This window comes from Caretta caretta, chromosome 6 (assembly GCF_965140235.1).
Source record: "Caretta caretta isolate rCarCar2 chromosome 6, rCarCar1.hap1, whole genome shotgun sequence".
NCBI classification, from domain to species: Eukaryota; Metazoa; Chordata; order Testudines; family Cheloniidae; genus Caretta; species Caretta caretta.
This window is the reverse complement of record NC_134211.1, coordinates 123,523,948-123,535,800: the sequence shown is the minus strand read 5'-3', so window position 1 is coordinate 123,535,800 and position 11,853 is coordinate 123,523,948.

Genomic DNA, 11,853 nt, shown 5'->3' with positions numbered 1-11,853 from the left:
TGAGGAACCGCCGGCACCGCCCCTGCTGCCCGGTCCCGCCGTTCTGAGCGAAGAGCGCGCCACAGCGACCCCTGTCGGAGCCCGCCGGCGCTGCGCCTGCGCGGGCAGCCCCGACAGCCCCCCTGCAGCACGGGTGTGGGGGGCACAGATAGCTGCCCTGGGGCATCCCCGACAGCCCCCGCAGGGATAGGGGGGCATAGGTACCTTCCCTGGGGCATCTGCGACGGCCCTCGCAGGGATGGGGGGGCACAGATACCTGCCCTCCCCTGGGGCATCCCCGACAGCTCCCGCAGGGATGGGGGGGGCAGATACCTCCCCTGGGGCATCCTCGACAGCCCCCGCAGGGATGGGGGGGCACAGATACCTGCCCTGGGGCATCTGCGACGGCCCCCGCAGGGATGGGGGGGCACAGATACCTGCCCTCCCCTGGGGCATCCCCGACAGCCCCCGCAGGGATAGGGGGGGCACAGATACCTGCCCTCCCCTGGGGCATCCCCGACAGCCCTCGCAGGGATAGGGGGGCACAGATACCTGCCCTCCCCTGGGGCATCCTTGACAGCCCCCACAGGGATGGGGGGGCATAAATACCTCCCCTGGGGCATCCCTGACAGCCCCCACAGGGCTATGGGGGGCACAGATACCTGCCCTCTCCTGGGGCATCCCCGACAGCCCCCACAGGGCTATGGGGGGCACAGATACCTGCCCTCCCCTGGGGCATCCTCGACAGCCCCCGCAGGGATGGGGGGGGCACAGATACCTGCCCTGGGGCATCTGCGACGGCCTCCACAGGGATAGGGGAGGCACAGTCCCCCCACTCCACCCAGGAACATCAGCACCCAGCCCTCTGCAGGAGTATGGGGGGCACAGCCCCCTGCTCAAGGACATCCTCACCAAGCCATCTCAGATATATGGAGGGACACTTCCCCATGTTGCCCATCTGTGCCTTAGCTCCCCCTCTATAACATGGGGAGAGTGCCCTAAGCCCAGGCACACCACCCCTCTGCACCTCTGGGACACACCCCCAGGGTACAATCTGGAGCTGTGGGACCACTGCCCCCCTTCAGTTCTCCTCCTGGCTAGTTTCTGGGCCTCAGCTTCTTTGGCTTTCAGCTCTAGGACCTGTTGATGTGCTATTTCTGGGCCACAGTATCTCTCTCATTGTCCTTTATCTCTAGTTCCTTCATTTTCAACTGACTCTAATAGTCTCTCCCTTTTTCCGCTTCCTGCAGTCTATTAGCCACTTTGTCTAAGGAAAAAGAAAAGGAGTACTTGTGGCACCTTAGAGACTAACCAATTTATTTGAGCATGAGCTTTCGTGAGCTACAGCTCACTTCATCGGATGCATACCGTGGAAACTGCAGCAGACATTATATACACACAGAGATCATGAAACAATACCTCCTCCCACCCCACTGTCCTGCTGGTAATAGCTTATCTAAAGTGATCATCAAGTTGGGCCATTTCCAGCACAAATCCAGGTTTTCTCACCCTCCACCCCCCACCCCCCCCACACACACACACACAAACTCACTCTCCTGCTGGTAATAGCCCATCCAAAGTGACAACTCTCTCTTCACAATGTGCATGATAATCAAGGTGGGCCATTTCCTGCACAAATCCAGGTTCTCTCACCCCCTCACCCCCCTCCAAAAACCACACACACAAACTCACTATCCTGCTGGTAATAGCTCATCCAAAGTGACCACTCTCCCTACAATGTGCATGGTAATCAAGGTGGGCCATGTCCAGCACAAATCCAGGCTTTCTCACCCCCCCCCCCTTTTTCCCCGGGGACACACACACACACACACACACAAACTCACTCTCCTGCTGGCAATAGCTCATCCACACACACACACAAACTCACTCTCCTGCTGGCGAGTGGAGGGTGAGAAAACCTGGATTTGTGCTGGAAATGGCCCAACTTGATGATCACTTTAGATAAGCTATTACCAGCAGGAGAGTGGGGTGGGAGGAGGTATTGTTTCATGATCTCTGTGTGTATATAATGTCTGCTGCAGTTTCCACGGTATACATCCGATGAAGTGAGCTGTAGCTCACGAAAGCTCATGCTCAAATAAATTGGTTAGTCTCTAAGGTGCCACAAGTACTCCTTTTCTTTTTGCGAATACAGACTAACACGGCTGTTACTCTGAAACCTGTCTAAGGAAAGTGGACATGCACCAGCCTTTGTAATCTGAGCAGATTCCAAGAGCACGTTAGACACATTCACTAGTAAGGATAAAACACTGAAATACGTTTATTAAGTACAGAAAGATAGATTTTAAGTGATTATAATGGTTAGGCAAAGAGGTCAAAGTTGGTTACATAAGAAATAAAAATAGAATCGCAGTCTAAATTCTAACTTTAACAGACTAAGCAAGATTTGAATCAACAGCTTTTCTCACCCCACTGGATGTTCCAGGCAATGTACACTTCTTATTACACAGGCTGAATTCCCTCTCAGCCTGGGTCCAATCTCCCCAATTCCAAATCTCTGTCTTCCAGATTATCTTCCAGGTGTTGAGATGTGGGAGGAGAGAGGCCAGGTGGTGATGTCACTGTCCCTCTTTTCTACTTTCCTCCAGCTGTTAGAAAGATCCTTGCTGGGTCACATGAGTTAGGCTGCCTCCATCATGTTCGTGCCCTCTGAGGAATCTCTGGGATGGCCATTGGGAGCTTGGAGTTCCCTTAATGGGACATCAACACCTGTTTGGCCAATCTAGATGTAAATCTGTATTTTCAGTTGTTTCTTTGTTGCTGCTGAAAAGCTAGCTGTGGGCTTTTCCCATTTACCACATATTTCAGTAACAAACATATAGCAATACTTCATAACTTCACATACAATGATAGTACAGACAATTCAACAGGATATTAGTGTTCAACAGATCAAGACTTTTTAAATTATACCTCACAAGGCATGCATTGTACAAAGCATATCATAATCATATTACAGTAGTGAATATGGGGGTTCCAGGGTGCTATTTTGAGGTACAGAGTGTCTCAACCTCCCATCTACCCTCTGTAGTAGCAAAAAGAAAAGGAGTACTTGTGACACCTTAGAGACTAACCAATTTATTTGAGCATAAGCTTTCGTGAGCTACAGCTCACTTCATCAGATGCATACAATGGAAAGTGTAGAAGATCTTTTTATACACACAAAGCATGAAAAAATACCTCCTGCCACCCCACTCTCCTGCTGGTAATAGCTTATCTAAAGTGATCACTCTCCTTACAATGTGTATGATAATCAAGTTGGGCCATTTCCAGCACAAATCCAGGTTTTCTCTCCCCCCAAAACACAAACCCACTCTCCTATTGGTAATAGCTTATCTAAAGTGATCACTCTCCTTACAATGTGTATGATAATCAAGGTGGGCCATTTCCAGCACAAATCCAGGGTTTAACAAGAACGTCTGTGTGTGTGGGGGGGGGGGGGGGGGGGGGGAGGAAAAACAAGGGGAAATAGGTTACCTTGCATAATGACTTAGCCACTCCCAGTCTCTATTCAAGCCTAAGTTAATTGTATCCCATTTGCAAATGAATTCCAATTCAACAGTCTCTCGCTGGAGTCTGGTTTTGAAGTTTTTTTTGTTGTAATATCGCAACTTTCATGTCTGTAATCGCGTGACCAGAGAGATTAAAGTGTTCTCCAACTGGTTTATGAATGTTATAATTCTTGACATCTGATTTGTGTCCATTTATTCTTTTACGTAGAGACTGTCCAGTTTGACCAATGTACATGGCAGAGGGGCATTGCTGGCACATGATGGCATATATCACATTGGTGGATGTGCAGGTGAACGAGCCTCTGATAGTGTGGCTGATGTTATTAGGCCCTGTGATGGTGTCCCCTGAATAGATATGTGGGCACAGTTGATAATGGGCTTTGTTGCAAGGACAGGTTCCTGGGTTAGTGGTTCTGTTGTGTGGTATGTGGTTGCTGGTGAGTATTTGCTTCAGGTTGGGGGGCTGTCTGTAGGCAAGAACTGGCCTGTCTCCCAGGATTTGTGAGAGTGTTGGGTCATCCTTCAGGATAGGTTGTAGATCCTTAATAATGCGTTGGAGGGGTTTGGCATACTGTGGGGCCATGCGGGTATCCATAGCAGTGCCGCTGATTTGAAGGTATACATTGTCCCCAAATGTAAAATAGTTATGGGTAAGGACAAAGTCACAAAGTTCAGCCACCAGGTTAGCCGTGACATTATCGGGGATAGTGTTCTTGACGGCTTGTAGTCCATCTTTGTGTGGAATGTTGGTGTAGAGGGCTTCTACATCCATAGTGGCCAGGATGGTGTTATCAGGAAGATCACCGATGGATTGTAGTTTCCTCAGGAAGTCAGTGATGTCTCGAAGGTAGCTGGGAGTGCTGGTAGCGTAGGGCCTGAGGAGGGAGTCTACATAGCCAGACAATCCTGCTGTCAGGGTGCCAATGCTTGAGATGATGGGGCGCCCAGGATTTCCAGGTTTAGGGATCTTGGGTAGTAGATAGTAGACACAAATCAGATGTCAAGAATTATAACATTCATAAACCAGTCAGAGAACACTTCAATCTCTCTGGTCACGCGATTACAGACATGAAAGTTGCGATATTACAACAAAAAAAACTTCAAAACCAGACTCCAGCGAGAGACTGTTGAATTGGAATTCATTTGCAAATGGGATACAATTAACTTAGGCTTGAATAGAGACTGGGAGTGGCTAAGTCATTTTGCAAGGTAACCTATTTCCCCTTATTTTTTCCTCTCCCCCCCCCCCCCCCCACAGACGTTCTTGTTAAACCCTGGATTTGTGCTGGAAATGGCCCACCTTGATTATCATACACATTGTAAGGAGAGTGATCACTTTAGATAAGCTATTACCAGCAGGAGAGTGGGGTGGGGGGGGAGGTATTTTTTCCATGCTTTGTGTGTATAAAAAGATCTACACTTTCCACAGTATGCATCCGATGAAGTGAGCTGTAGCTCACGAAAGCTTATGCTCACATAAATTGGTTAGTCTCTAAGGTGCCACAAGTACTCCTTTTCTTTTTGCGAATACAGACTAACACGGCTGTTACTCTGAAAACTGTTAGTTGATTTCATTGTAAATCCCTAGAAAGTATTTGTCCACATCATAAAATAATAATATAATTAGGCATCAGTCAGCATGTTTCATAGTCTGATCTTAAGGGAGGTTTAGCCCAGCGCTGGTAATGGCAAGCCTGTTGCAGGTGATGACTGTAGGTGTATTGGCAGAGAGGGGGGTGAGATCACACAGCACTTCCTCTGAATTATACCTAGGCAATACTCACTTTCATAAGCACCAAATATATCCAAAAACATAGCATAACATTTTCCAATTCTATATTTTGAAGACAATAAATGGCCCCTGAGTTTTCAAATTACACCAAGTATTTTCTCTCAAGCATTACAGAAGTTTCACCCATTTGCTGCTGTACCATGGATCTGTCAAACACAGCGTGTTTTGAATTCTTGTACCTATTCATAGGAGACAAACCACTACAATTCTTCATTTAATTGGTTTTAAAAGCACAAGAGATTTTAATAGCAAGCTATAATCAAAAAGAAAAAGAAGAGAGAAGTCCAATAGTAAAACAAATATACAGAAAAAAGGAGACAATTAAGTGGATATGATGTTCTACACATGTTCATTATGTCAAACATTGACAAAAATGTCCCATTTATCAAGTACCTTGGAAGTTATTCCACCTAACAGTCACTTCAGTCAATTCCATGTTCCAGTTTCTGGTGATACGAGGAATAGAAGAACAGTTCCATTTGATGTAACTGTTTACTAGCTTGTAGAAATGCACAAATTAACCACTTTCCTTGAGCGTCAATCCAATATGCCCGAAATAATGAAGAGCCCAGCTAAAGATATTGAATGAAAACCTGATTCTATTGAAATATATAGTAAAATTCCCATGGACTTCAATAGGGTTTGGATTTCACCCACTGAGTCTAAAAATGTCTATACAGTTTAGTAGAGAACATTCTTCCACATACCTTATGAGTCTGAAAAATCCACAGCAGGAACAATAGGAAAAATCTTTGATCGGAATTACTCTATTTATATTTACTATTTAAGGACATTAATATGGTCATGCTGGGTAGACTGACTGGATGGAAAGTTTCCTAGACATATAATCGCATATAATTTTTTTTCTTCAAATTTGCTAGGATCCTTTCTAGTTGAGCTATTTGACCAAACTTGATGAGTTCCTATTTATAATATGCCACGGTGGGTCTGGCCACATAAGCCAGTTAACGGTATAAATTCTTTATGTGAAGAAAAAAAAATTCCCCAAAAAACCCAAGAATCATTTCTAAAAGGATCGCAACAGGCGGCAGTCTTTGGATAGGGGATCTAGTGATGGCCTCAATCCCTCCAATACTTACTATTACAGACAATCCATTTTCTTTTAATAGACTGGGATAGCTATATACCCTATCTAGCACTCTAATAAGAGGGCTTGTTGTCTTGCTATATAGAGCTCTTTTTCGTCGATACCTGTAAATTTAAGGCTCTGTGTATAATGTGGCTGTGCAAAGGGCCCAATAATTGCTATTTAAAGTCAACGACCATTTTGAAAATTCCACTAATTCTAACTTGTTAGATTAGAGAAAGATCTCAAATTGTGAACCAAATTTAAATTGATGCATCGACATCAGCATGCATCTACAGATATCAGCGCCGTTGGTTCTAGCGAGGTATGAACCGCTCCCATTCTTCTCAAGGTGGTGGTAACTCTGATCCCTAATTCCATTTTAAATGTAATTTAAATACCCTTGTTTTAACTAAAACGTTTAACTCAACGCTTCACTATTCCACTGGTGACTGTTTCAGCAGAAACATACACTTACCCATGACTACTGGATGCAGTTGAAGATGTTGGGGCAGGGCACTATGGACTGCTAGTTGCCGGGATGGAGAATTAAAAATTCAATCCTCCTCCTCAAAATAGGTCACCACTGCCTCTGCCCAAAAGGAGGGATGAAAGGGGAGTTGCGGCCCCTTCCTAGTGCCAAAATCCTCAGCTGACCTGGGGAACCAATACTCCAACCACTTCCCCTGCCATCCCACAAACTAAAAATCCCAACCCAACTGTAACAGCCTTCAGCCCCCAGCAACTCTTAGAGGGCAATTATGTACCCTCTATACCAAAATCAGCAGCACATTGAAAACAAAGCTTGTGGGCGGAGTAAAGGACCTTGGGTTGACATTTTAAACAAAGAGAAAATGCGTCTAAGTCCCTTACACTGCTTTGAAAATCTCAACCATTGAATTTAACATCAAAATAAGTAACATGAGGGATACTGTACTGATTGGGCGGAGCTGGATTGTGGGTAGAAAAATGAGGGAGGAGAAGGTGGAGGTAAGAGGACTGCAGCATAGTGCTAGAACCTCTGCCTTATATGTTAGGTTTAAGGGACAGGCTAGCTGTAGGGAGAATAGCCCAATGGTTAGTGTACTAAGTTGGGATTCAGGAGGCCTGGGTTTGATTCCCTACTCTGCCTTCCTGCATGACCTTGGGCAAGTCACTTGGGGTCACATTTTTAAAGGTGTTTAGATGCCTAAAGAGGCAGATACCTAGCGGCACTTACGCATCCAATTCCTGTTATTTCAAAATGAAAATCCTACTGGGTTCTTAAATACCTTAAAAAATCTGGCCCTTGGTTTCTGTGGTTCAGTTCCCCACCTGTAAAATGGGGGTAAGAGCACTTCTGTACCTCACAGAGGTGTTGTGAGGTTAAATACATTATAGATTGTAAGACACTGTGGTGAGGGGGGATCTAAAAATTGATAGAATGTGCTGCATATATTTGACCATTCCTCCACAAACCTAGCTGGCAGTTTGCTTTGCATTTCTGAGGTAAACAATTGCATGTTCACAGTTGGGGGTAGAGTACATGTAAATATTATCTTTAGGGGATCCCTTGAGCTAGCCAGTCCTCCTAATGAATTAATCACGTTCACAAATCAAGGCAGGATTTGTGGAGATCAGAGCAGATGGCACAGCATGGGGGTGTAGGGCAGGCATGTTTTCCTTCCACTGATCCATTAGGATTTCCCAACTTGCTCTGTATTAAATAATAAATCCTTATAAGGAGGATGCATAAGTATGACTCCTGCCCTACTCAGATTGATTGTATTGGAGCTCCCTTCAGACAGGTGGGCAGCTGGGTCCCCTTTATCTCCTGACCCCCTTGCACAAACACACTCTCCCCATCCCCTTTTAGTTTTTCACCCTCTTGTCTTTTCTATCCCCCCCCTTCCTATTTCTTCACCAATGAGAATGCTACAGCACTTGTTGCTCCGCATAGGGGTTTCAGTGTAGCTTAGCCAAGTACCATGAGAACGGAGAAGCTATACTCCTGGAGCTAGCTGCCTTATAGGCCACCATAGCAGCAGGGATGGATAGTACATTCCTTCCACAAAACCCCCATGCTGCTTTTAGCCACAGGAGCAGAACTACATTTGCAGTGAGAGTGGGACCGACTATCATGTACCTATTCCGACATCCACATCTCTTCTGCCCTCACCATCTCTACTATTCTAGCTTCCCCCTGGGGAACACTGGTTTAATACATCTAAATGATTAGAGTTGTCAGATTAGGCAGAGTACAATCTCAATGAGGATTAGTTAATTGAGGTAGGAGACATCTCTGCAACACCAACGGTGAAATTACCTCACTGAAAGTATATCTGAGGGTCCCAAAAGAGTGATGTTACAAAATGGTTGTAGGGAAACAATCCCACTATGATTTCAAGAGGTGAAAGAGGCTGATAAACCTCACCTATTTTGTAAATCTATTCTAAAATAATGTTTGCTTCAATTCCTGGTGTATGAGGTAGCTGACCAAGGACTACATTGGGCTAGGTACTGTATAGATGTACTGTATCATAACAAACAACCCTTGTTCCAAAGCATTTATATAATCTTAATTTGAGACAAGTAGTAATAGTGTGTGAAATAACTGGAGAGTGATGGGAGGGAATAGAGGAAAGGATTACAGTGATAAGAGCAAAAAGAAAAGGAGTACTTATGGCACCTTAGAGACTAACCAATTTATTTGAGCATGAGCTTTCGTGAGCTACAGCTCACTTCATCAGGTCTGATGAAGTGAGCTGTAGCTCACGAAAGCTCATGCTCAAATAAATTGGTTAGTCTCTAAGGTGCCACAAGTACTCCTTTTCTTTTTGCGAATACAGACTAACACGGCTGTTCCTCTGAAACCAGTGATAAGAGCATATTTCTGCATAGAATAGCAGTGGCCTTTTCATCTCCTGCTAATCAAGATCAATAAGTGGACCAGAACCAGTATTCCAGGGGTTCTCAAACTGGGGGTTGGGACTCTTAGGGCGTCACAAGGTTATTACATGGGGGTTGCAAGCTGTCAGCCTCCACCCCAAACCCTGCTTTGCCTCCAGCATTTATAATGGTGTTAAACATATTAAAAAAAAGTGTTTAATTTATAAAGGGGTGTTCACATTCAGAGGCTTGCTATGTGAAAGGGGTCATCAGTACAAAAGTTTGAGAACCACTGCAGTAGTCTCAGTTTGCTACCTCACAAGTGATAAAGATTAGCAATTGATAGAAAACTTGAAAAGTTTAACTGAGCCATTACCCTATTCAATACAAAGTGTCATGATCAATAAAAAAAAATGTGTATCAAACAAGTAAAAAGCAAAAGTCAGAGCCCCATGTATTACACAGCTGTGAAATTTGCCACCAAACTGCACTTAAGAATTTAGGTATTCATGAAGAGTTGTAGTTGTAAAGGAAACCCTGAAAACCACAAATGGAGAATAAGCCAGTCCAGTGTTGTCTAACATAAGCAACAGACCAGAGGTGTGAACTGCGCATTCATCTCAGTCATGTCAATTCTGAAACCTAATGTTAAATTAAACATTCATATCTGTAGCTACTTCACTGCTGATCATTTTGGCAGAAAGATCCCACAATCCCAAACTCCTTCCTATGCCCTCTAGGGACCCAAAAGCCACCCCTCATCCAATTACCAAGAGTGGTTACTTACTGTGACATTCCCTAGGGTGCAATCTGGACTGATGAACAGCTGTGTCCCCTCAATTCTCCAACCTGGGATGCCTTTTACACAGCTTTGCTGTGAGAGCAACCACTCCTTGTCACCTCTCAGAGCCCCCAGCATGTAAATCACTCCCAGCTATATTGTCGGAGCACTATAGCCAGCCACTCTTGAACTACACTGCAGGGCAACACCAGCAAATTCCCAGTCCCAAACTCTCCCTCATAAATGTGTCTTATACTACCCAGCCTTCTCCTGGACAACACAAGCTCATATAAAGTCTGTCATTTTATTGATAGAAAATGATATGCACAAATCTTATCCCAAATGGAGTTTCCCCAACTGCTTCAGTCCAAACCCACTGATTTAGATAAAACAACAAAAATTTAAAATCTATTCTTTCTGTAGTTAATAAGTGACTACAAGTAATGAGGCATATAAGTCAGAAGTGGTTACAAGGACATAAAAAGGCAAAACACAAACACCTAACTTAACAAGCTAAGTGAATTCAGAGCAAAGGTCTCTCTCACCACATGTTCCTGCCATCTTACTGGCTGAACATTTTCCAGTCAAGATCTCCACCACCCCCACCCCAATGCTGCTTCTTTGTTCAAGTGTTGATGATGCTGTTGGTGGAGAGCAAGGGGAAGAGATTGGGGGGAGTCTACCCTCTCCAGTTATAGCCCTTTCTCTTGTGTAGTAATCTCCTCCAGCTGATGTTCAGGAGACAGAAAGTTGGTGTGGCCAGGAACTTTAACTTGCTGCTTTGTCAAAATGTAGCTCTCTCTTGCCCAAGAGTGGCCACTCAATCAAACTGTGGTCCATTTGATCTCATGGACACCTAGCTGAGGCACGGGCTAGCCTTTTGTCTCTGGTGAACGTGTCTATGACTGCCCTCCAGAACACGTCCTGGGTAATATCATACAGCGGAATTTTATATCTTTATATACAGTGTTGCCACACATTTTACCAAGACAATAATGATCAGCAAATCATGAGTTTTCTAAGGATACCTTACACAGTATGCTTTGTACAATATTTAACAGTCTTGCAAAAGGGATGAATATAGGGCTACAGACTATCACAGTAGGCATTTACTTGAACTCTGTACTTCCTGGTTTTCAGAAGTTTGAGTGGTGAACTCAGAGTTCTGGAATGGCACAAGCTATCACAAGACAATTTTAACTCTGTGTTAATGACGTGAGCCATTAATAGCAGCATCCGTCATGGCTGCTAGGACCTCAGACCCCAATACAATATGAACAGCCCTAATGACCACTCGCTTTGTTCCTCTAAATATTCTGCAATTCTAGATAGAGTGGGGAAGGAAGAAGTGATAGCGTGGATCCACACAAAGGCAGTTGTCTCACTGCCTACGTGGATCTCCACTGTAGAGTAGTGACAGGCAGGCTTCCAGCACCCAAGGAGGGTACTGGGAGGAATCTCTTTCAAGTAGTAGCTGCAGGACGGCTCTGCCAATCTCAGGTCTAGAGGCTAAATCCAAAGTGTTTCCATTTTTAGAGCTACAAACAGCTCCCACCACAGGTTTTCTGCTTTGACAAGCACTTCTGCTTATTCACGGCATTTCTTTGCAGCCTTTCTTGAATATCAGCAGGTTTTATTGTTTTTCAGACTCCCTAGATGGGACGGGGATGATCTGTCCCAGGGGAGTGAGGAAGGATGTACAAAAAAAGTCCTCTAAACCTTCTCTGGCAGAGAGGGTGTTAGGGGGCTTATTCCTTCACCCACTTACTTCCCTGGTCCTTCTCGCATGAACAGAGAGCAACAATACCCGAAGTCC